Consider the following 26,779-nt stretch of genomic DNA (forward strand, 5'->3'; position numbering starts at 1 on the left):
TCCCCTTGCCTGGGCTGTGGTAACCTTCAGGTTAAACCCACCACCAGACATTTCTCCCTAATGAGACAGCAGCCCTATGGTCTGGTCAGACAATGCTGCCTTTCCCTTTTACACAGCGATGCCACTGTACCCTGGGGATGGGGAGAGGGAACGCTGAAGGTGGTGGATGGGACACCACTCAGGCACAGTGCTTTGTCCTGGAGGATGTTCACTTTAATATTGTTGGTGTCTGCACTGATGCAGGCAAGTGGAGAATGTTCCAACACAATCCTGATGTGTGCCTTATAGGGAGCAAACAGACATTGGGAATCAGGGGTTTGGGGAAACAGATTGTTCTCCTTGTAGCAGAGGAAATTGCGGGTGCACTGTGACAGAGGGGTTTACAGATTTAGAATAATCCACCTTACACTCATGAGTTCATCAGAAAAGGATTACAGGACACATATTGAAGACTTGGGGGAGATCTACTGAGAGTGTGGGGTGATTCAAAAGAGGACATTTATGCAGCAAATGGGAATGAGCTGGAATACAATACTCACACACAATGTGAATATCCAGCTCCTGATGAATTGAGTAATTTTGTCACAGTTTGGCGTTACAATTACTGAGATTACCATCTGAATGTCCACCTGTAATACACGTTTATAAAACTGTCACTGTCAGTTCATTTAAGAAACTCTCACCACCCCCTCCTCCTGGCCCAGGATGACTGGACACATTACCCCTTGTGGGGTCAGCAGTTAGTTCAGGGGAAATCTGTATGGGTTTCTGTGAGTTTCCACACTGGGTCTTCATGTGACTGAACAGGGCAGATCTTTGACACATGGGACACAATGTTTCAAGAGTCAGTGCGATGTGGAGAGCAGGATGTGCTTCCTTTTCTTTCCTTCCGTGCTACCGCTGTGCCTCATCAATTAGACAGGGGGGGTGAAAGGCTCATGCAGCTCGATGGGCAAGTTGTCTCCATTCTGACCCATGAGCAGCAAGCTCCTCCCAGTCATTCCAAAGAGTCTCTCTGAAAGGGTAACAACTGCTTCCCACTGCCCAGTGCTCCCAGGAAATGTTTAGAAGAATGAGCGGGGAAATCTCTGAGAAAAGGCAGAACGGTAAAGTTCCAAAAGGATTATAAACAGTTTACAGAGAGGGATTCATTGGAGAAGTGGGCAACAAGTTAGCAAATGGAGCATAATTTGGGAAATTGTGAAGTTGCTCATTTTGGAGGAGATAATAAAAGAACAGAGTGCTATGTAAATGGTGGAAACTGTCGAAAGCTGCACCACAAAGGGACCAGGGGTAATTGCGTAGGAAACACAGTTATAACAGGGAATCAGGATGGGGAATGGAACGTTGTTTCTTATTACAAGGAGTTTTCAGTGTAAGTGTTTGGAGTATATACCTGAGAGTAACTTTACAAAGTGCGAGTGAGACCACATCTGGAGTAATGACAGAAGTTTTGGTCCCTTTATTTAAGGGAATACATAATGACATCCGAGGCATTTCAGAAAAGATTAACTGGGATGATCCCTGGCTTGTAGGGATTATCTTTTAAGAAAAGGCTGAAAATGTTGGGACTCTACTCACTGGATTTGGGAAGAATGAGAGGTGATCTCATTGTAACATGCAGGATTCTTAAGGAGTTTGACAGGGTAAATACTGAGAGGATGTTTCCCATCATGAGGGATCTGGAATCAGATACTCGGATAGTCACGGAATCAAGGGTTCTGTTTTAGATTCGTCAAGTTTAAGGCAACATCAACACGGGTCAGGGGTTTCAGTAGCAATGGAGCTGGGGTGAAGGGGGGGGGGAAGCAACGTTTTAGAGATTGGAATTCCTGGTGTTTGTGATTGTGTAGATACCTGATCAGAAGGTCACCTTGGGGTTACAGATATGAGAGCAATATTGTGAAGAGTGTAGTTCTGCCTCAGACAGTTCCCAGGGAGAGGGGGAGGCTCAGCAGTAAGGGAAAGGAATTTGTAATAGCAACTGAAGGCAATGGGTTTAACCATTTCAATGTTCCATTGCAGGAAATTGCAGCCAATCGCGTAGTGGGAGTGTGATGAGCAGTTTGATAACTGAGTAATGGAGAGGGATGATGGGGAGGGAGAGCTAGGCATTGTCAGTGTACATGTGAACCCTCAGACGGTGCTTTTGGACGATGTCACCTCCTGACAGTATGTGGGTGAGAAACAGGAGGGACCAAGAATCGATCCTTGAGGGACACCACATACAAGGAATTTAGAAAGGAATGGGAGAGTGGGGATGAAGTAGGTTTTTCCAACAACGGTGAGGTCAAAATATTACTTCGTAGCAGAATGGGAGAGAAGGACATAACCAGAAAAGACAGACAGACAGAACAAGGAACAATACCTGTGATTTGGTGAGGGGAGGGAGGTGGGGGTGATGTGGAGGAAGAGCCCAACTCCAAAAACACACTTTCTTCATTGGTGACATCACCCAACTCCACCCTAGTCTCAGCTCATTTACTGAATGCAGGGATGGACGAGTATTTATCTCCAGACTTAATTATCCAAACACTCTTGGCCAGCCTCCCACATTCAACTTACATGTAATCTCAAGAGTATCTTAAACCCTCCTGCCCAAGTGCTCACTTGTACCAAAACTAGTTGATCCATCAAAAGGCTCCTATTTACAGGCAACAATTTAAAATTCTCACCCTGTGAACATCCCTGTCTCCCTGCACCACACACCCTGCAAGACCTTGACAACTCATTTGTATTTATTCATTGCTTCACCTGTCTGGCTGTTTCTCCTGTTGCCAAGGCAACACTGTCTGGAATTCCCACCTGAACCCTCTCAGACCTGCTTTCCTCTTTTCAGATGTTCTCGAAAACCTGGTCATTTGGCAATGCTTTTGATCACTTGACCTAGTATCTCAATCTGTGGCCTTATGCCAGAATTTTTCAATAGTATTTCTGTGAAATTATAACCATGATTAAAAAAACAAACTGTTGCTGATTTGCACATACATTGTCAACTCTTCAATATTGCTGAGTGAATAATCTATAACAGCACTTACCCAACCACATTGTGGGAGCACCTTCACCACATGAACTGCAGCTGGACAGGGAAATCAAACATCACCCTCTCCACAGGCAATGGGGCTTTGGCACTGATCACTGGGATCTGTGGAGGGAGAAACACAGTTGCTATTTCAGGGAGTGCAAAATGCATTATAAGGAGGGAAAATGGGGCAGAATTTGGGATTTTCAAATTTGTGATTCACAATGTGCACTAAGTTCTGTAAAACCTCTCATCCCATACCATGAAAATTTCCTTCTCTTTCTGGTCTATGTCTTTCCTTTCCCCTGCCCTGCACCTTCACACATTTCCAATGCCTTGGCCACAACAACACTGTGCTGTCAGTGAAGTTTATCACGTGGTTGAGTATTGTCCCGCCCCTCATTCACTCCGATTGGTTGAAGGAACAACTGGCACATCCTGGTCCTCCAGCCTCGTTCCCCCCACTCTTATTGGTCCTGCGCTGACATCAATAATCCGAGGCCCATTGTGGGCTGGAGCATGCTCAGTGCTTCCTGCTTTGGCTGTTGTTCATCAGGTGAGAGAGAGAGAGGGCTCATCCCTGTTTCTCCTGATGTCAGACAATAACAACAACTACCTGCATTGTATGGAGCCTTTCACATTGACAAATCTCCTAAAATGCTTCACGGATGATGGAAACGTTGATTAAAGAGAACGATTTTTAGATACATCTTTAAGGCGGACAGAGGGGGTTAGGGAGGATATTCCAAAGGTTTGTGTCCTCAGCAGCTCCAATCGTGGAGTGATATAGGTGGGCAACAGCTTACAATGGAGACAGTTAGTGGCTAACCACAGGTTAACAACCTCATGTCGTAGCCACCTCATGTCACAGCCTGTCATTACACACTACCTATGGTTAGCCACTAACAGTCTCCATTAACAGCTAGTCACCCTCCCCCAGTCAGATCGTTATCCACTCCTTTATCCAACCGCTCTTCTCACTCTATCCCCACCTTTACTCCTTTTATCTTGCCCCCATCCCCCACACTATCTTCTGCACATAAACGGACTTTTTTTTCTCAGTAACATCTGTTCTGTGGAAGGGACACCAGATCCGAAATGTTAACTCTGATTTCTCATCACAGATGCTGCCAGACCTGCTGAGCTTCTCCAGACCCTCCTGGTTGTTGTTTCTGATTTACATCATCTGCAGTTCTTTTGGTTTTAATTTACCGGGAGTTTGTAATTCAGGTCCAACAGCCTCTGTCCCAGTCTCTGCTGTCTCTCCCACCCCCACCCAGTGACACTGCACCTGCACAGCTCATGGACAGGTGTCGTCTTGCTGGCCACACCCCTCATTCACTCCCATTGGCTGCAGGACCACACAGACTCTCCTCCTATTGGTCTGGAGCTGCCGTTAATCAAGCCGGCGCCGATTGAGAGGTGAGCTCCTCCCTCTCTCTGCTCTGGGATGAGCTTCATCATTCACAGTGAATGGGGCAGTATCACAGAGCACTGGGGCTGGGGGCTATTCAGCCCATTGGAGCTGTCCTCTCTCCCTCTGTAGATGGTGCAAATCTGTCCCAACTACCCCCAAATCTTTCCTTAAAAAGTAAAATTCCAAGTCTGTTTCAAAATACCTGCTGAATCTGTGTCGTTCAGACTGTTCCAGATGCTCAGAACTTACTGAGTAAAATAGTGTTCACATTTTCACCTTGTATTATTTGCCAATTACTTGAACGTAGTTACTAAAAATTGTGACAGGGTTAACAATTCCTCTCTCTCTTTGCAAATTCAAGACCTTGGAACAAAATCGGCACCAGGTCAAAATCACTGCTTCACCTTCTCAGCTCCAAGGATAATTATCTGTGCTTCAGCTAGCTCTGCACAAAAGAGAGGAATGCATCTTAATTTATTAAGATCAAAGAAACAGACCTCCGTCCAATTCGTCCGTGCCAACAAGGAATCCTAAACTAATGGATTCCCATTTACCATCTATTGGCCTGTATCCATCAAAACCCTTCCTATTCATGTACCCAATTGGAAGCCTTTTAAATTTTGTGATTTTTCAGCCTCCACTACTTCATCTGGTAGCCTCTCCAATACACACACCACACTCAGCTTGAAAATGTTGCCAGTTCGATCCCTTTTAAATCTTTGCCCTCTCAACTTAAACCCATGTGCTCTAGTTTTGGACCCACCTAACCTGAGGAAAAAGGATGCCAGCTGCTCACCTTATCCACGCGCCTCGTGATTTTATAAATCTCAATGAAGTCACCTCTCAGCCCCAGCCTATTCAGCCCCTCCCTGTAGCCCAAATCCTCCAATCCTGGTAACGTTTTTGTAAATCTTGTCCAAACCTTTTCAAATTTCACAACATCCTTCCCAGAACAGGGAAATTCAAACTGAAAACAGAATTCCAGAAGTGGCTTAATCAACGTCCTGTCCAGCCACAATATGACGTCCCAGCTTCTGTATTCAATGCATTGACCATTAACGGAGAGCGTTAATGGAGTCCCATTTGCCAGCGGTTCACCCTTATCCCTCTAAAACCTCCCTCTTCAAGTACCCAGTCAGACGCCTTTTAAATGCTGCAATTGTACTAGCCTCCACCCCTTCCTCTGGCAGCTCATTCCATACTTGCAATGCCCTCAACATGAACACGATGCCCCTTAAATCCCCTTTAAATCTTTTCCCTCTCACCTTAAGCCTGTACCCTCTCGTTCTGGAGCCACCGAACTTGGGAAAAAGTCCCTGACTGCTCACCTTATCCATGCCCTTCATGACTTTATAAGATCACCTCTCAGCCTCCAAATCTCCAGGGAAAATAGTCCCAGCCTATTCAGCCTTTCCCAATAGCTCAAATCGTCCAACCCCAGGAAAGTCCTTGCAAATGTTTTCTGAACCCTTTCAAGTTTCTCAACATTATTCCAAGAACAGGGAGATTGGAACTGACAACAGAATTCCAGAAGGGCCTTCATCAGTGCCCTGTCCAGCCACAATATGACATCACAACAGCTGCATTCAATGCATTGACCAATAACGGGGAGCGTACCAAATGCTGCATTCACTCCCCTGCCTACCTGTGACTCTACTTTCAGGGAACTATGAACCTGCACTCCAAGGTCCATTGTTCAGCAATGTTCCCCAGGACTTTACCATTAAGTGCATAAGTCCTGCCCTGATTTGCCTTTCCAAAATATAACAGCTCACATTTATCTAATTTGAACTCAGTCTGCAATTCCTTGCTCCAATGGCCCATCTGATCAAGATCCTGTTGTATTCTGAACTAACCTTCTTCACTGTCCACTACACCTCCAATTTTGGTGTCTTCTGTAAACCTACTGACCATATCTCATATATTCACATACAAGTCATTTATTTAAGGGCCCAATATCCATCCCTGCAGCACACTGCTGCTCACAGGCCTCCAGTCCGCAAAGCAACCCTCAATCATCATCCTCTGTCTCCTACATTCAAGGTAGTTTTGTAATGGCTTGCTCTCCCTGCATTCCATGTGATCTAACCCTGCTAACCAGTCTGCTTTGTGGAACCTTGTTGAATGTCCATATAAACAACATTCACCGCCTGGCTTAATCAATTTTCTTTGTCACTTCAAAACACTCACTCAAGTTAGTGAAACACAATTGTGCATGTACAAAGCCACAGTGACTCTCCCTGATCATTCCTTACCTTTCCAAATAGATGGATATCCTGTCCTTCAGAATCCCTTCCACCAACTTGACTGCCTGACTTCAGGCTCACTGTTCTCTTGTTCCATGGCCCCTCCTTACCACCTTTTTTAAAATAATAGCACCTCACCTGTCACTATCAACGATACAAATACCTCAGGAGAGGCTCAACAATCAGTTCCCTAGATTTCCAGAAAGTTCCAGGATACACCTGATCAGGTTCCAGGGCTTTATCCACCTTGATGTGATTTAAGACATCCAGTCCCACTTCCCCTGTAACATGGACACTTTCAAAGTTATCATTGTTTATTTCTCCAAACTCTCGAGCTTCCATATACTTCTCCAGTAAAAATGACGTGAAATATTTGCATATCTTTCACACCCTCTGTGATTCCATAGACAGCCTTGTTGACCTTTAAGCGGTCCTATTCTCTGGTCCAGTTAATCTTTTGTCTGTGATATATTCGTTTAATCTCTTTGGATTCTATTCCAGGACATCCCAGAAAGGCCTACTTCAAGGACCGTAACTTTCCTCCGACTTGATCAACAATGCCCTCCAACACATACCCTCCACTTCCCGCACCTCCACCTTTACCCCACCCCTCCAGCCACAATAAAGAATACAGCCCTGCGGTCTTCATCTTCCACCCCACTAATCTCCAGATACAGCGCATTAACCTCTTATTTCTGCTACCTAAAGTCAGACCCCACCATAGACATATTTCCCTCCCCACCGCTATCTGCGTTCCACAGAGACCATTCCCTCTGCACCTCCCTTGTTAGGTCCACACCCTCCCACCAACACATGCTCCACACCTTTGACCTTCCCTTACCGCCACGGGAAATGTAAAACGTTCAGCCACACCTCACTGAGCTCTGTCCAGGACCTCAAAACGATCTTTTCACATCAGGCAGAGATTTGCCTGCACATCCCAAAACCTCATATACTGCATCTGGACACTATGGGAAATTTAACATGGTTCATCCAACTAACCTACACATCTTTGGACTGTAGGAGTAAATTTGAATATCCGAAGGAAACCCTCACAAACACTGGGGAGAATGTGCCAACTCCAACACAGACAGTTGCCTGAGGCTGGTATCAAACCCAGGTCTCTGTTGCTGAGGAAGCAGCGCTAACCACTGAGCCACAATACTGTGGGATCTTTGGTGCTGATGTGCTGCCCCACTGATAACTCAGTCACTCACCCTGCCTCATTTCCTAAGAGGCAGTGATGATGGAGTGAAATTATCACTAGACAGTTAATCCAGAGACCCAGATAACGTTCTGGGGACCTGGGTTTGAATCCCATCACGGCAGATTTTGGAAAGTGAATTCAATACATATCTGGAAAAAATAATCTAGTGACGACAAGGAATCCATTGTCAATTGTTGAAAAAACCCATGTGGTTCACTCATGACCTTTAGGGAAGGAAAATGCCATCCTTACCTGGTCTGGTCTGCATGGGACTCCAGACCTATAGCAACGTGGTTGATTCTTAACTGCCCTCTGGGTAAACGCAGCAATAAATGCTGGCCGAGCCAGTGACAGCCTCATCCTGTGAATGAATAAAGGAAACAGGTCAGGTTTTGTTCCTTCTCTAGTAGGTACATCCTACAAACTCAATCAGAAATGTTCTCGTACACACTGAACAAATACATTTCCATCCAAGCCCTTAACACTACAGCACTCCGAGGCCATGTTGGTAAAGTTAAAACCCCTTATCATTGCAACTATATTTTTACAGATAACTGAGGTCTGCCGGTAAAATTGTGTCTCAATTCCCCGCTGACTATTGGGAGAGAGTCTATAATACAATCCCAGTAAGATGGTCATCCCTTTCTTATTTCTCAGTACCACCCAAATAACTTGCCTGGATGTACTCCCAGGAATATCCTCCCGAAGCCCAGCCATAATGTTATCCCTAATCAAAAACACCTCTCCCCCTGCTCTGTTGTCCCCTTGCAATAGCATCTATACCCTGGAACATTAAGCTGCTAGTCCTATCCATCCCTGAGTGCTGCCTCTGTAATTGCTGTAATATCCCAGTCACATGTTCAAAACTATACCCTGAGCCCACCTGCCTGACCTGTCAGGTCTCTTGCACTGAAATAAATGCAGTGTAACTGGTCCGTCCCACCTCATTCTGTAGCTTGCTCTTGCCTGCCTTGACAGTCTGATCTGGTGAACAGTACCAGCCTCAGACTCACCTCTTTTCTCACTATCTCTTTAGGATTACCCCGACTCCCTCACTGGTTTAATGCCTCCCGAGTGGCACTAGCAAATCTCCCTGCTCCTCAGGACCCCATGCTTTCCCCTTCCTATGTCATTGGTACCAATGTACAATGTCCTCCCACTGGTTATTTTCCCCTTTGAGAATGTTCTGCTCCCTCTGAGAGACATCCTTGACACTGGCACCAGGGCAGCACCACCCCATTCTGATCTCTCACTGTCAGCTGCAGAAACGGCAGACTGCGCCCCTGACGAGAGAGTCCCCTATCACCATCGATCGTGTGGAACTGGATACACCTCACATTATGTTAGAAGCCAGTCTCAGTACCAGTAACTTGGCTGTCAGTGCTACTTTCCCCTGAAAGTCTATTACCACCTACATTTTCCAAAACAGTACACTTGTCGGAGATGGGGATAGCCACAGGAGACTCCTGCAGTACCTACCTACCCCTCCTAGCTTTTCTGGAGGTAACCCACCTACCTGACTGTATCTGCAGTATCCTGAGACTGCCGCCTATCACACTCCCCGGCTCCTGTCAATTCCTCACTGCCTTTAATCACTCCTCCACCAATCCATGTGATCCAATAGGATTTGCAATCACACTTTTTGCAGACAAATCATCAGGTTCATTGAAACTCTCCCTAATCTTCCGCACCCGACAGGAACAGTAGGCCACTCTACAACAGGCCATCTCTCCGCCTTAACAACCTACAGACCAAGACAAAGGCACAGTCTTATTGCTCGAAAAATACTGCCCGAGAATAACTTATTGCTTACGTTTTATATCTTAAACATTTAATCAAGAGACCGTAAGACATTAAAAAGAAATCCTCACCTGACTCATGATTGTAGATTTAATAAAATAAAACTGACTAAGATTGATGTTTGAAGAGACTGAAACTCACTGAGCTGATCCCTGGCTCTGAGTACTTCCAAGGGTGAGGTCTCTCTGAGGGCAGCTGTGAAATGTCACTGTTTCTCTTCTCTGCCCACTCCATTTCCAGAGAGGTTTTTAACTTCACAGCAAGTCAGCTCAGAGAGGTCACTGCTTGGTTTTATTCACTGGAGGGTGCCTTTGCTGCCCAGACCAGTATTTATTGGCCACCTTTACTTGTCTTGGAGAAAGTGGTGGTTAACCGCCTCCCTGAAATGCTGCAGTCCATGTACACCACAGTGATGTTTGGACAACAATCCCCCTCTGGCCCCACCACCCTCCCTGTCTCTGTAATCCCCCTCCAGCTTCACCACCCTCCCTGTCTCTGTAATCCCTCTCCGGCTTCACCACCCTCCCTGTCTCTGTAATCCCCCTCCGGCTTCACCACCCTCCCTGTCTCTGTAATCCCCCTCCGGCTTCACCACCCTCCCTGTCTCTGTAATCCCCCTCCGGCTTCACCACCCTCCCTGTCTCTGTAATCCCCCTCCGTCCCCACCACCCTCCCTGTCTCTGTAATCCCCCTCCGTCCCCACAACCCTCCCTGTCTCTGTAATCCCCCTCCGGCTTCACCACCCTCCCTGTCTCTGTAATCCCCCTCCAGCCCCACAACCCTCCCTGTCTCTGTAATCCCCCTCCGTCCCCACCACCCTCCCTGTCTCTGTAATCCCCCTCCAGCCCCACAACTCTCCCTGTCTCTGTAATCCCCCTCTGGCTTCAGAAATTACATGTCCGTGGCATAAGATTTTTATTTGGATTCGTTTTTGTTTAATAAACCACCTCCCCCCTCCACAAAAAAGTGACATATTTCACCACCAAACAAATTTCTGTTGATTGACCTTTTGGAGAGGCCGACACATGGACACCGCAGTATTTTATCTCACATTGTACACGTAGAATGATGGAACTTGCTTTTAAATATTGCTAAAAAAGGAAGGCAATGGCTTAATGGTATTCCTGCCAGATGATTGAAATGTACAGTGTTCCGAGGATTAGGGTTAGAATCCCAACATGGCTGATGGCAGCATCGGAATCCAATACAATCTCGAATGAAAAGGCGAATGATGACCATGAAACTATTGTCAATTGTTAGAAAACCCAACTGGTTCACTCATGTCCTGTCGGGAAGGAAACTGTCATCCTCACCTGGTCTGGCCTACATGTGACTCCAGACCCACAGCAATGTGGTTAACTCTCAACTGCCCTCAGGAAAAATACATTAAAAACTGTTAACAAATACCCCGCAGGTATCACTTAAAAACTGGCTGTTCCCAATGGGACCATGTGAATTTCTGAACGGCCTGAACTAAAACGGAGTTTCAGCTTCACCTTCTCCCCGTCTCCCCTCACTCTGTTTACACCCAACTCCAGAACACTCTCATTGAGCCAAGCAGCCCTCACAGTGCAGCCCTGTCATTTTCATTGCCTGCTCACACCTACACTGCCCTCAGCCTCCTGTACTGTTCCAGTGTATCTCAATGGGAGCTCAGGGACAGCATCTCATCTTTCAGTTCAGCCCTTTGTAACCCCAGAGTCAACATGGACCTCAGCAGTTTCTGAATGAACAGACAGTTGTCAGAAGCTGAAACATCCCACCTGAAAAGGTACTGGAATTTGAGTCTAAAAGGAGTTTTAATGGGAAGTTTGCAGGTAATTGAAAATATGAAGTTTACAGGTTAACATCATGAAGTGGGTGATTGGGTCTAAATCTGAGAGTTCTTACAAAGAGACGAGGTGAAATTTGGATAAATCTGTGCTCCCTCTCAGGCCAATATCTCCTTCCTCAGCTGCATGGCCCAGAACAGAGCACACACCCAAAGGGTGATCCAAACATGAATTTGTACATCTTTCTGCTTAACAAAAATATTGGAGATATTTTCCCACAAACAGAACTGACAAACCTTTCTCCTTCCACAGTTAAATGCCAATGATATTCAGATCCTGATGACTCCATTGACTGTAAAAACTTACTTTTGAGATCCCAACCTCAATTATTCTGATTTACTATCCTATGAAATAAATTGACAAAACAAAACAGAATATAAAGACATACCTTTCTCTTGGTTTGTGCTTGATGTGTAAATGCCTCTCCTAAAATCACATGCCCCCCCCCTCCCTCTCCCCCATCCGAGGAAGAGGACATGTCCATGCCCCTCACTGTATCTTGCCCCCAATAAAGATGGAGCCCATATCCCAGGACCTATCACCGCCTGAGGGCTGCAGCCATTTTCCCATCTGCTGCAAACGCGGGATTAAGAGTTTCTAATTCAGACTAACGACCCGTACAGAGTGTAATTAAAACTTCCCAGTCTGAAGTGACTCATTACCTCTGTCTCTGAGGCCACTCTCCCCTTCCCTGTTTGCCTCTCCCACATTCACCAACGGCCGAGTCACGTGACACTGCACAGGCGGAGTTACTGGTGACGTGTCATCCCACTGGCCACGCCCCTCATTCACTCCAATTGTTTGGATGACCAGCTGGTTCCACTTCGTCCACCAGTCCCACCTCCTTTTCCTATTGGTGGAAAGCTGCCATTAATCAGCTGGACCCCATTGTGAGGTCAGTGGTGGGATCCTCCCCCTGCCTGAATCAAACCCGGAAGGTGGATGGATGGGGTCAATCAGGAACAACAAGCAGGAGGTGCTGGGAAAGCTCAGCAGGTCTGGCAGCATCTGGGAACAGGAATCTGTCCAGTGGCCCTTCCTCAGAACCGATGGGAGCTGGGAAAATTAGAATCCTGACAGCGTGGAAACAGGCTATTCGGCCCTAAAAGTCCACAGCGTCCCTCCGAATGGTATCCCACCCAGACCCATTCCCCTACCCTATTACTGTATATTCCTCCTGACTAATGTACCTAACCTACACATCCCTGAGCATTATGGGAAATTTAGCTTGGCCAATTCAACTAACCTGCAGATCTTTATACTGCAGGAGATAGGGGTTAAAGAGTAAATAATAGGTAGGGACAGAACCCAGAGAGAGACCGGAACATTTGGAAAGACAAAGGAGTGGATTACGATCTGGCTGGGAGGGTGCATAGCTGTTAATGGAGGGGACAGGAACCTGTGTCTGGCAGCATCTCAGTGGAGGTGGCGGAAATGGCGACTGATGATCGACGTTCTGCTGCAAAAATAGACCCCGAGCTTCCAGCTGCCTGTCACTATAACACACCTGGCCAACACCTCTGTCTCATGCTTACTGCAGTGTTCCAGTGAAGCCAGAACATACCAAAATACCAAATATTTCAAGGACTGCAATTTCCCCTCCCATGTGGTCAATACCATCCAATGTATCTCCTCCACTTCCTGCACCTCGGCCTTTGAAACCCACACCTCCAACTGCAACAAGGATAGAACACCCCGCAAGCACCCCCCACCCACCCCAAGTCCTTACCTTCCACCCAGATACAACACATCAGCTTCTGCCATTCCCACAAGCTACAATCAGACCGCACCACCAGATTCTGAAGGGGTTTGACAGAATAAATACTGATGTGTCTGAGGGTAAATACTGAGGGGGGAGTCTGAAACCAGATTCTGAGCCAGTCACAGAATCAAGGGTTCTGTTTCGGATTCATCACGTTTAAGGCAACACAGACACGGGTAAGGGGTTTCAGTAGCAATGGAGCTGGGTGAGGAGGGGACAAACAACGTTTAAGAGATTGGAATTCCTGGTGTTTGGGATTGTGTAAACGTCTAATCAGAAGGTCAGCTTCGCGTCAGAAACAACTGCAATATTGTGAAGAGTGAACTGCAATATTGTGAAGAGTGTAGTTCTGCTGTATAGTTCTCAGTGAGAGGGAGGGGCTCAGCAGTAAGGGAAAGGAATTGGTCAGGCAACGGGTTTAACCATGACAATGTTTCATTGGAGGAAACTGCACCTAATCGAGTAGTGGGAATGTGGTTAGCAGCTTGATAACTGAGAAACAGTGGAGTAATGGAGAGGGATGACGGGGAGGGAGAGCTGGGCATTGTCAGTGTACATGTGAAACCCAACATGGTGCTTTTGCACAATGTCACCTCCTGTCAGTATGTAGAGGAGATACAAGAGGGGCCAAGGATAGATCCATGAGGGACACCAAATGCAAGGAATTCAGAAAGGAAAGGGAGAGTGGAGATGGAGCAGGATTTTTCAACAACCATGAGGTCAAATATTAGTTTTTCACAGAATGGGAGAGAAGGACATAACCAGAAAAGACAGAACAAGGAACAATATCTGTGAATCGGTGACGGAGACTGATGAGGAGGGGGAGAAAAGAGAGTTGGAAACTCTATGGTTTACTGAGATGAGGGTAAAAGGGTCAAGATGAGCTCTGATAAGGCTTGACCGGGATTGGAGAAAGTTTGGACAAAATCCGGGAACACCACGTGAGGCAGTTTGACTCAGTGGGAGGGAGGGAAGCAGCAGATCGGATTGTCTCAGTCTTAGTGACAGAGAAACTCCATGTGCTCCAAACTCTTGTTGTTGGAGAGAAGGATGGAGGAGACAGGATGATGGACAGTGTTTCACAAAGAAACAAAACCTGGGTAAGTGATATTTAAAGTGAGTGAACAAACCGAATGTATTTAACTTTTACCCAAAATATTAAAACCAATGACAGAAATCCTGGTTCGAATCCCAACTTGGCAGATGGTGGAATCTGAATTCAAGAAAAAATAACTGGAATTAGGAATCTCCTAATCTCCATGGAACCATTGTCAATGGTGGAAAAATATCCTGCCAACCCGACAGTGGCCCAGCCAGCTACTCACTGTATGAATCACTGCAAAGTCTCAACAAAGGAATGAAACTGGATGGACCACTCAGCATCTGACAAGGCAGCAGAAAATACAACCACAGAATCAGCCCTTTCGATGGTGCAACGTCCTCCAGACTAACATCTGGAGTTTGGTGTCAAAATGTGCAGAGCTGTCTCACAGACCAATCAAGGAACAGCCTGACATACTCATACTCATGGAATCAACTCTTACAGACAATGTTGAAAATGTGTTGCTGGAAAAGCGCAGCAGGTCAGACAGCATCAAAGGAGCAGGAGAATCGACGTTTCGGGCATGAGCCCTTCTTCAGGAGCCCTTTTACAGACAATGACCAGATACCACCATCACCATCCCTAGATATCGAGAGTGTGGTGATGGAAAAGCACAACAGGTCAGGCAGCATCCGAGGAGCAGGAGAATCGACGTTTCGAGCCTAAGCCCTTCATCAGCCTGACCTGCTGTGCTTTTCCAGCACCACACTCTCCACTCTGATCTCCAGCATCTGCAGTCTTCACTTTCTCCTGAAATGTCTGGATATGTCCTGTCCCACCAGCAGGACAGACCAGGCAGAGGTGGTGGCACAGACAGGGAGGATTTGCCCTCTGAGTACTCAGCATTGACTCCGGACACCAGGAAGTCTCATGGCTCCTGCTGATTACCACGCTCCGTCCTCCCTTGGCTGATGAATCACTTCTCCTTCATGTTGAACAACATTTGGAGGAAGCACTGAGGAAGTAAAATGGTGTCAAACGTACTCTGGGTACAGGATTTCAATGTCCACAATCGAGACTAGCTCTGCAACAGAATTACTGACTGAGCTGGTCAGGTCCTAAAGGATATAGCTGCTCAACTGAGTCTGCAGTGGGTGGTGAGGGAACCAACAACAGGGAAAAACATACTTGATCTCATTGTTATGAACTGACCAGCTACAGATACATCTGTCCATGACAGTATCGGTACGAGCGACCATTGCACATTCTTTTTGGAGACACAAGTCTTGGCTTAAAGTTGAGAAAAACTTCCATTGTGTTGAGTGACACTATCACCGTTCTAAATGGGACAGACTTTGATGAGATGTAGGAACGTAAATTGGATCTCCCTGAGGCACTGTGGGACATCAACAACAGCAGAACTGTACTCCAGCACAATCTGTAATCTCATGGGTTTGTAAATCCTGCTCTCACCCATCACAACGGACAGTAAAGGAGGGCATGCCCAGAGCAGCACCAGGCATAACTAAAAATGAAGTGCCAACCTGGTGAAGCTACCAAACAGAACCATCTGCATATCACACAGCATCAGCACCAAGCAACAGAGCTAAGTGATCCCACAACCAATGGATCAGATCAGAGCTCTGCAGTTCTGCCACACCCAGTTGTAAACGGTGATGGACAATAAAACAACTCACTGCAGGAAGCATCACAGATATCCCCACCCTTACTGATGGATGGGCCTCACACATCCATGCACCAGATAAGTCAACAGCATTTGCAGCCAGAAGTGGGATGCTCCATCTCAGCCTTCTCCAGTGGTTTCCAACATCACAGATGTGAGTTTTAAGCCAGTTTCATTCAGTTTGAATAACATCAAGAAGTGGTTAAGTAGTGCAAAGGCTACCGGCCCTGCCAATATCCTGGCAATAATACTAATGGCTTGTGCTCCAGAACTTGCCACCCGCCAAGCCAAGTACCACTCCAGCACTGGCATCTACTGACATTGTGGAACATTGCCCAGGCATGTTCAACAGAAAACACAGGGCAATCCAACCAAGCCAATTTCCCTCTGTCAGTCCACACTCGATCAGCAGTAAAGTGATGGAAGATGTCACCAACAGAGCTACCAAGCAGCAGCTGCTCAGCAACAGCCAGCTGAGTGACACTCATTTCAGGCTCCACCATGGCCACTCAGCTCCCGATTGTGTTACTGCCTGATTCACAACCTGACAACCAGCTGAATCCCAGAGGTGTGGTGAGGTGAGGGGGACAAGACCACTATTTCGAGCTGATTCTAACATTGTATTAGCTCATATACTCTCATCCACCTTGTGTTATCTCCAGACTTCCTTATACAAACACATTCCTGGCCAACTTCCCACATTCAACCTCCCTGTTATCTCAAGAAAAACCAGATCTCTGCCCAAGTACTTCCTCGTACCAAAACTTGTTGATCCATCAAAAGGCTGCTATTCATAATCAACAACATAGAGCCACAGAGATGTACAGCATGGAAACAGACATTTCGACCCAACCTGTCCATGCCGAACAGATATCCCAACCCAATCTAGTCTCACCTGCCAGCATCCGGCCCACATCCCTCAATTTAAAATTCTCACCCTTGATGTAATTCCTGGTTGTGACCATCCCTAGCTCGCTGTATCTCACACCCTTTGAGACCTCGACAACCCATTCTGTTCGAGACTCCCAATGATCTGTTAATTCATTACCTCACCTGTGTGGCTGCTTTTACAGTTGCCAAAGCAACAAGGTCTGAAATTCGCAGCCAAAACCTCACAGGTCTGCTTTCCTCCTTTAAGACATTCCTCAAAACCTACTTCTGTGGCCTTGTCTAAAGTTCCCAATAATATTTTTGTGAAATTATAAGCATGATGATAAAACTACAAACTGTTCCTGATTTGGACATTATCTTCAAATCATCGCTGTTGCTGTAATGAATAATCTGTAATGTCTCTTACCCAACCACATTGTGGGAGCACCTTCACCACACAAACTGCAGCTGTACAAGAAAGTCGAGCATCACCCTCTCCACAGGCAACAGGGCTTTGGCATTAATCACTGGGATCTGTGGAAGGAGAAACACAGTTGATGTTTCAGGGAGTGCAAAACGGATTACAGGGAACGAAAATGATGCAGAATTTATAGTCAGAAACGGAAGGAAAATACACTTGCTCATCGGAAAAAAAGAATTCTTGACTGTCAAAAATTTTCCAGAAAAAAAATTAATGAGCAGCACACGGTCAGGGGCTGGGCGGCAGTGAAAAATTAATGTATAAAAATGTCTGTAAAAGTAATAGTAAAATACACCCATTGTTCGAGACTGAGGAAGCTAGACATTAACAAAGTGGTCATGAGGGAGCCCAGAGATGAAGCAGAACAGTATAAGCTGTTATGATCCCACAGTCATAGAGATGTATAGCGCCGACACAGACTCTTCGGTCTAACTCATCCATGACAACCAGGTATCCGAACCTAATCTATTCCCATTTGCCAGCACTTGGCCCATATCCCTGTAAACGCTTACTCATCATGTCATGTGTCTATTTAGACGCCTTTAACAAGTTTTATCTGTACTAGCCTCCACCACTTCCTCTGGCAGCTCATTCCACCCACTGCAGGAGAGTTGTCCTTTAGGCCCCTTTGAAATTTTATCCGTTCATCCTAAAGCAATGCCTGTACTTCTGGACACCATCACTCCAAGGAAAACACCTTGTTCATTTACTCCATTCATGCCCCTCTTGATAGTATAAACCTCCATAACATCACAGCTCAGCCTATTGCACTCCAGGGAAAACAGCCCAGCCTCCAACCTCAAATCCTCCAACACTAACAACATTCTTGGAAGTCTTTTTTGAAACCTTTCAAGTTTCACAGCACCCTTCTGATAGGAGGCAGGCCAGAACTGCACACAATATTCCAAACGTGGCCTAACGAATGCCCTGTACAGCAACATGACCTCCCACATCCTGTACTCAATGCTCGAACCAATAAAGGAATATAAACTGAACACCTTCTTCACCATCCTATCTGCCTGCAACTTGACTTGCAAGAAACTATGAACCTGCAGTCCAAGGTCTCTTTGTTCCGCAAACGTCTCCAGGGCCTGGCCATTCAGTGTATAAGTCCTGCACTGATTTGCTTTTCCAAAATGCAGCACCTCACATTTATCTAAATTAAACCCCATCTGATCAATATCTCATTGTAATCTGAGGTAACCTTCTTCATTATCCACAATACCTCCAATTTTGTATGACCTGCAAACTCATTTCCGATACCAAATCATTTAAATGAATGACAAAACAAATCCAGAAATAAACATCCATTTCTCTGAGTTTGAATGTGCTCTGTAAATCCTGCCCAATGACTCTGTACCACAGAAAGGCTGCACATGCACCTGGCAGCGCCTTGCCCCCTACAAAGCTGGCAGTTCCGCATGTATCCAGTGAATTCTTGCCCCGAATAAAGATGGTGACGCGTACACATACCTGCAGCCACACTGAGGCAATTCCCCATTTACTGAAAACACGAGACTGGGACGTTACAAAATATGTGTTTTCCGATGCGCACATTGTGTTTGTAAAACCTCTCCACTCACACAGAACCTCTCTCACCTCCTGCGGTTCCACAGACAGCCTTGATTTTTGCAGGTACCTATTCTCTGCCTGGTTACTCGTTTGTCCTTAGTGTGTTTGTACAATCACTTTGGATTCTCCTTAAACCTATTTCCGAAAGCTATCTCATATCCCCTTTTTGCCCTCCTGGTTTACCTCGAGTATACTCCTACTGCCCCTATACTCCTCTAGGGATTCTCACAAACACAGCTCTCTGTTCCTGCCAAATGCCTCCTTCATTTTCCTGACCAGGCCCTCAATTTCTTTCGACAGGCAGCATTCCCTACACCTACCAGCCTTGGCCTTAACAGGAACATACTGTCTATATACTCTCATTGTCGCAGGCCTGTGGAGGCAATAGCAGATGAGGACAGAGAAACAATCATTCCCAGTAAAGAGGCAATGTTGGGAAAGATAACAGCCTCAAGGTAGCTGGGTCTCCTGGCCCTGATGGAATGCATCCCAGGGACTAAAGGAGATGGGGGTGGGGTGGGGGGGGGGGGGGAAGAATAACAAACTCGTGATAATTGACTAAAATTTGTTGGATTCTGGGATGGTTTGGACAGACTGGAAGCTGCAAATTGGTGCCACTATTTTTCAAAAAGGACCTGTTAGCTTAACTTCTGCAGTGGAGAAAATGCTTGAATCTCTCAAGGAAGTAGTGGTGAGATATCTGGGTAGAAATTGTCTCATTTTTGCAGACACAACATGGATTCATGAAAGGCAGGTCACGTTTAATGGATTTACTGGAATTATTTGAGGATACAATGAGCGCCTTGGACAAGGGGGAACCGGTGGATGTGGTGTACCTGGATTTCCAGAAGGTATTCGATACGTTGCCACACAAAAGGCTGCTGTATAAGGTAAAGATGCACAGCATTATGGGTAATTATCATTGATACAGGATCGGTTCACCAACATAATAAATAATGGGGATAAATGGGTGTTTGGATTAGTGTTGACACTACAACTGTTTGCAATTTACACAAATGTTTTGGAATTGAGGACCAAGTGTACGGTGTCAGAGTTCACATTTGATACAAAGATGAGTAAAGCAATGTCTGCAGAGTCCATTGCAAGTCTGCACAGGGATACAGATCAATTAAGAGAATGGGTAAGGATCTGGCAAATGGAGGACAATGTTGAGAAACGTGAGGTCATCCATTTGGGTCGGACTAACAACAAACTGGATGATGAATGATGAAAACATGCAGCAGGCTGCTGTGCAGAGGGAGCTGGGTGTCCTTGTGTATGAATCACAGGAAGCTGGTTTGCAGGTACAGCAGGTAATTAAGGCAGTGAAGGGAATATTGTCCTTCATTGCCAGAGGGATGGTTATGCTGCAGCTGTACAGGGGGCTGGGGAGGCCACACCTGGAGTACTGTGTACAGGTTTGATCCCCTTACATTAGCAAGGATGTACTGGCACTAGAGGGAGTGCAGAGGAGGGTCACTAGTTTGAGTTGGGAGTTGAGAGGGTTGGTGTACGTGGAGAGATTGAGAAAACTGGTTCTATAGTCGTTGTAATTTAGAAGAATGGGACGTTGGATAGGAAACAAATAAAATTGAGGGGAGGAGATAAGACAGAAGCAGGGAGGCTATTTCCACTGGGGACGGGTCCAACTCCAGAGCCTCAAAATAAGGGGGAGCAGATTTAGGACTGAGATCAGGAGGAGCTTCTTCAGCTAAAGGGTTGTGAATCTGTGGCGTTCCCTGCTGACTGCAGCATTTGAATGCCTTTCAGGCAAAATGTAGATTTGTGAACAGGAAAGGAATTAAGGGTTATGGTGGGAGATCGGGAACGTGGAGCTGAGGCCATGAAAAGATCAGCCCTGATCTTATTGAATGGTAGAGCAGGCTGGAGGGGCCAGGTGAAAGTTCTTGCCTCGTGCCATCAAAATCAGCCTTTGTCCAATTCAGAACCTTAACATGTAGATCTGGTCTGTTATTTTCTGTAACTATTTTAAAACTAGTAGAATTATCAGAGAATCCCAACAGTGTGGAAGCAGGTCATTCAGCCCATCACACTGATACTGACCCTGAGAGCCTCCTCACCTCCCCCAGTAACATTGCATTTCCCAGGGCCACCCAACCTACACATGCCTGAACATTACGGACAATTCAGCCTGAACAATCCACCCAACCTGCACATCCCTGAACACTGTGGACAATTCAACCTGGATAATCCAACCTATCCTGCACATCTTTGGACTGTGGGAGGAAACCAGAGAACCCAGACAAAATCCATGCAGAATACCCCAATAAGGTGGTCATCCCTTTCTTATTTCCCAGTTCCAACGAAATAACTTCAATGGGCGTACTCCCAGCAATATCTTCCCTAAGCAAAAACATAATGCTATCCTGAATCAAAAATGCTACTCCCCCTCCTCTCTTGTCCCCCTTTCTATTCTTCCTATAGCATCTATACCCTGGAACATTAAGCTGCCAGTCCTATCCATCCCTGAGTGATACCTCTGTAGTTGCTATAATATCCCAGTGCCATGTTCAAAACCATACCCTGAGCTCATCTACCTTCCGTGTCAGGCTACGTGCATGGAGGTAAATGCAGTGCAACTGCTCAGTCCGACTTCATTCTGTGCCTTGCCCTTGCCTGCCTTGACTATTTGACTTCTGAACTGTACCAGTCTCAGACATACTCTTTCCTCACTATCTTATTGGGTTTACACCCACTCCCTCACTGGTTTAATGCCTCCCGAGTATCACTAATATCTCCCTGTCTGGATGTTAACACCTTCCAATTCAGGTACAATCCATCCTTCTTATGCAGGTCAACTCTACTCCAGAGGAGATCACAATGATCCAAAGAAAATGTGAATCCTTTTCCCCTGCACCAGCTCCTCAGCCACTCATCCAGCATCTCCTCCTCCTCTGTAATATGGACATTTTTCAAGATGTCACCATTTATTTCCCCACATTCTATATCTCCCATGTACTTCTTCACAGTAAACACTGATGCAAAACACTGGTTTCCTATCTCGCCCATCGCCTGCAGCTCCACACAATGGCTGTCTTGCTGATCTTGGAGGGTCTCTATTTTCACCCTTGATAGCCTTTTTTTTCTTCATGTATTTATAGAAGCCCTTCGGATTATTCTTAAACCTATTCGCCAAAGCTATCTCACGTCCCTTTTTTGCCTCCTGATCTCCCTCTTAATTATACCCCTACTGCCTTTATACTAAATTTTTTTGGATTGGAATAAATGCAAAATATAGCATCCTGACAAAACAGACGAGGGCAGGACTTACTCTCAATAAAGGTAGGGCCTTGAGTAGTGATATGGGAACAAAGAGATCGAGGGCTTCACGTCTTTGAAGTTTGTGTTACATGTAGACAGGGTGGTTAATAAGGTGCTAAGCACACTTACCTTTATTGTTCAGACCTTGGAGTACAGGAGTTGGGACGTTATGTTGAGGATATACAGGTCGTTGGGGAGGCCTCTTCTGGAAGACTCTGTCCAGCTCTGGTTGTGCTGTTATAGGAAGGAGATTATTAAATTGGAGCAGGTTCAGAAGAGATTTACCAGCATGTTGCCATGAATGGAGGGATTGTGTTCTAAGGAGAGGCTGGATAGGCTGGGAATTTTTTCACTGGCATGCACGAGGTTGAGGCGTGAGCTTATTAGAGGTTTATAAAATTAGAAAGAGTGTAGACAGGGTGAATAGCCGGGGGAGAGGGGGATTCAAAACTCGGGTGCATTCATTTTGAGAAGAAATGAGAAAGATTTGAGAAAATACATGAAGGTTTTAATAAAAAAGATACACGTGTGGAATGAACTTCCAGAGGAAGTGGTAGCTGTGAATACAATTACAATATTGAAAAGACATTCAGATAAGTACATAAATAGGAAATATTTGGATGGATGTGGACCAAGCGGAGGCAGGTACAATTAGTTCAGTTTGGAATTATGGTCGGCATGGACTGGTTGGACCACAGGGCCTGTTTCCTTGCTGTATAACATTATGACTCTAATCCTCACGATCCCTAAATTCCTCCATCCTCAACTCGCCTGATCAATGTCACCTAAACCATCCTCACAACTCTTCCTTATTTATATAATTCCTCACTAGCCACAGAACGCTCCCTATCTCACGTCCTCCAGTTTCTCAAATCTCTGCGATATGTGCCTTTCTTTAGTTCCAACCTTGAGGATGCCCTCATTCACTCCGATTGGTTGGAGGACAAACTCATACGACCTGGTCCTCCAGTACTGCCCTCTGGCCCTATTGGCCTGCGCTGACATCACTCACCTCACAATGGGCCCCGGATGATTGGTGGGATCCTCCCTCTCTCTGCTCTGGGATAAGCTTCATCATTCACAGTCAATGGGGCAGTGTCACAGAGCACTGGGGCTGGGGGCTATTCAGCCCATTGGGGCTGTACTCTCTCCCTCTAGAAATGCTGCAAATCCGTCCCAATTCCCTTCCCATTTGCCCATAGCACCCCAAATCTTCCCTTAAAAGGTAAAATTCCAAATCTGTTTATGAATAATTGCTGAGTCTGTCCAGCTGCCGTTCAGACTATTCCAGATGCTCAGAACTTACTGAAGAACATAATGTTCACATATTCACTTATTATTTGCCAATTACCTGAAAATAGTTACTAAAATTGTGACATTGTTAACAATTCCCCTCTCTCTGCAAATTAAATATCTTAGAAACAAATTTGCAGCTGATCAAAATCACTGCTTAACCTTCTCAGCTTCAAGAACAATTATCTGTGCTTCTGCTAGCTCTCCACAAAAGAGGAACACATCTTATTTTCATTTATTAGTGTCATAGAGATGTACAGCACAGAAACAGACCTTTGGTCCAATTTGTCCATGCCAACTAGGAATCCTCAACAACTGGAGCCCCATTTGCCAGTAATTGGTCCGTATCACTTGAAACCCTTCCTGTCCATGTACCCAATCAGATGCCTTTCAAATGTTGTAATTGTATCAGCCTCCACTACTTCATCTGGCAGCTCATTCCACACACACACCACACACAGCTTGAAAACTTTGCCCCTTAGATCCGTTTTAAATCTTTGCCCTCTCAACTTAAGCCCATGCGATTGTTTTGAACCCACCTAACTGGGGGGAAAAGACCCTGGCTGTTCACCGTATCCATGCCCCTCATGATTTTATAAATCCCCATGAAGTCACCTCTCAGTCTTTGACTCTCCAGGGAAATTAACCCTGGCCTATTCAGCCTCTCCCTGTAGCCCAAATCCTCCAATCCTAGCAAAGTCTTTGTAAATCTTGTCTGAACTCTTTCAAGATTCACAACATCCTTCCCAGAACAGGGGATTTCGAACTTAAAACATAATTCCTGAAATGGCTTAATCAATGTCCTGTCCAGCCACAATTTGACATCCCAGCTTCTGTACTCAATGCACTGACCAATCAATATAAGCATACCAAACCCCACCTTCACTAGCCTGCCTATCTATGACTGTACTTTCAAGAAACAATGAACCTGCACTCCATGGTCTCTATGTTCAGCAACATTCCCAAGGACTTTACCATTAAGTGTATAAGTCCTGCCCTGATTTGCCTTTCCAAAATTCAACAGCTTACATTTGTCTAAATTGAACCCAGTCTGCCATTCCTCGCCCCAATGGCCCATCTGGTCAAGATCCTGTTGTATTCTGAACTAACCTGCTTCACTGTCCACTACACCTCCAATTTTGGTGTCTTCTGTAAACCTACTGACCATATCTCATATTCACATCCAAGTCAATTATTTGAGGACCCAATATCCATTCCTGCAACACGCTGCTGCTCACAGGCCTCCAGTCCACAAATCAACCCTCTGCACCACCCTCTGCCTCCTACCTTCAAGCCAGTTTTGTATCCAAATGGCTAGTTCTCTCAACATTTCACGTTATCTAACCTTGCTAACCAGTCTGCTTTGTGGAACATCGTTCAGTGTCCATACAGACAACATTCACAATCTGCCTTCATCAATCATCTTTGTCACATCTTCAAAAAAAATTCTCAATCAAGTTAGAGAGAGAATTTCCCACACACAAAGCCATGCTATCTATCCCTAACCATTCCTCGTCTTTCCAAATACATGTAAATCCTGTCCCTCAGAATCCATTCCAACAACTTGCCTGCCACTGACTTCAGGCTCACTGTTTTCTTGTTCCCTGGCCTTTCCTTACCACCTTTTTAAATAATGGCACATGCCTTCCAGCACCTCACCTGTCACCAATGACAATATAAACATCTCAGGGAGGGGCACTGCTATCACATTCCTAGCTTTCCACAAATGTCTGGGATACACCTTAACAGGTCCCAGGGATTTATCCACCTCGATATGATTCAACACATCCAGTACTACCTCCTCTGTAATATGGTCAGGAGCCGGGCAGCAGTGGACAATTCATTTACTGAAAGGTCTGTGAACATAATAGTAAAATACTAAACAGAGCAAAAATACACTCAGAGACTGAGGAAGCTAGATAGTGAACAAGTGGACATCAAGGTGCTCAGAGGCGAATCGGAGCAGTTTTATGATCCCACAGTCAGATGTCTAGCACCGAAACAGACTCTTCAGTACAACCCATCTATGCCAACCAAATATTCGAACCGAATCTTTTCCCATTTGCCAGCACTTGGCCGGCATCCCTCTGAACTCTTCCTATTCAACTGCCTTTGAAATGTTACAATTTTTGTTGCCCTTTAGGTCCCTGTTGAATTTTCCCCTCTCACCCTTAACCTATATCCTCTAGTTCTGGGCTCCACCACCCCAGGGTAAACACCTTGTCTATTTACGCTATCCATGCCCCTCACGATTATATAAATCTCTTCAAAATTACACCTCAGCCTATGACACTCCAGGGAAAATGGCCCCAGTCCCTATTATGCCTCTCCCTGCAACTCAAATCCTCCAACCCTGGCAACATCCTTGAAAATCAATTCTCAAACCTTTCAAGTTTCAGTGCTTCCTTCTGATAATAGGGAGACCAGAATTGCACACAATATTCCAAAAGTGGCCTAACCAATGTCCTGTCCAGCTCCTGTACTCAACGCTCTGACCAACAAAGGGAAGCATACCAAATGCCTTCTTCACTGTCTTATCGACCTGTGACTCTACTTTCAAGGAACTGTGAACCTGCATTCCAAGGTCTCTTTGTTCAGCAAGACTCTCCAAGACCTTACAATTCAGTGTGTGAGTCCTGCTCGGATTTGCTTTTCTAAAATGCAGCACCTCACATTTATCTAAATTAAACCCTATCTGCCACTCCCCAGCCCATTGGCCCATCTGATCAATATCCCATTGTATTCTGAGACAACCTTTATCACTGACCACAATACCAACAATTTTGGTGTCACCAGCAATCTTACTAACGGTACCGCCTCTATTCACATCCAAATCATTTAAACGAATGACGAAAAAAATCCAGAGAAAAAATATCCATTTCTCTGGGTTTGAATGTGCTCTGTGCAAATCCTGCCCCATTACTCTCTATCAGGGAGAGCATGCACATACACCCCTCTGAACTTTGCCCCCTACAAAGATGGCGGATGTCCAGTGAATCGTTGCCCCGAATAAAGATGGCGGCACTGACTCGAGTCAATCGCGAAATGAGGCATTTTTCGGTTTACTGCAAAAACGAGACTGTAAATTTCAAATTTGTCTTTTCCGACGTGCACCAAATGTTCTCAGCCTAGACCGTAACCATTTCCCTCCCGTTTCCTGCTGTTTATTACTTTCCCTACCGACAGCTCTCCGCCCGCACAGCCGCGCTGTCCGCGAGGATGATCACGTGGTATAATCAAGTCCCGCCTCTCATTCACTCTGATTGGTC

General features: G+C 45.7%; 1 long non-coding RNA gene across 1 annotated transcript; it reads right to left on the reverse strand.

Moving 5' to 3' along the window:
* Positions 1 to 552: 552 nt before the first annotated feature.
* Positions 553 to 26,779, reverse strand: LOC132810390 (uncharacterized). Its single transcript, XR_009642811.1, has 6 exons — positions 26,691 to 26,779; positions 22,347 to 22,451; positions 17,310 to 17,416; positions 8,145 to 8,253; positions 3,039 to 3,145; positions 553 to 629 (listed from the first exon to the last, which is right to left on the reverse strand). It is a non-coding gene; the product is annotated as an uncharacterized LOC132810390 (long non-coding RNA).

Source organism: Hemiscyllium ocellatum, unplaced genomic scaffold (genome assembly GCF_020745735.1).
Source record: "Hemiscyllium ocellatum isolate sHemOce1 unplaced genomic scaffold, sHemOce1.pat.X.cur. scaffold_169_pat_ctg1, whole genome shotgun sequence".
NCBI lineage: Eukaryota > Metazoa > Chordata > Chondrichthyes > Orectolobiformes > Hemiscylliidae > Hemiscyllium > Hemiscyllium ocellatum.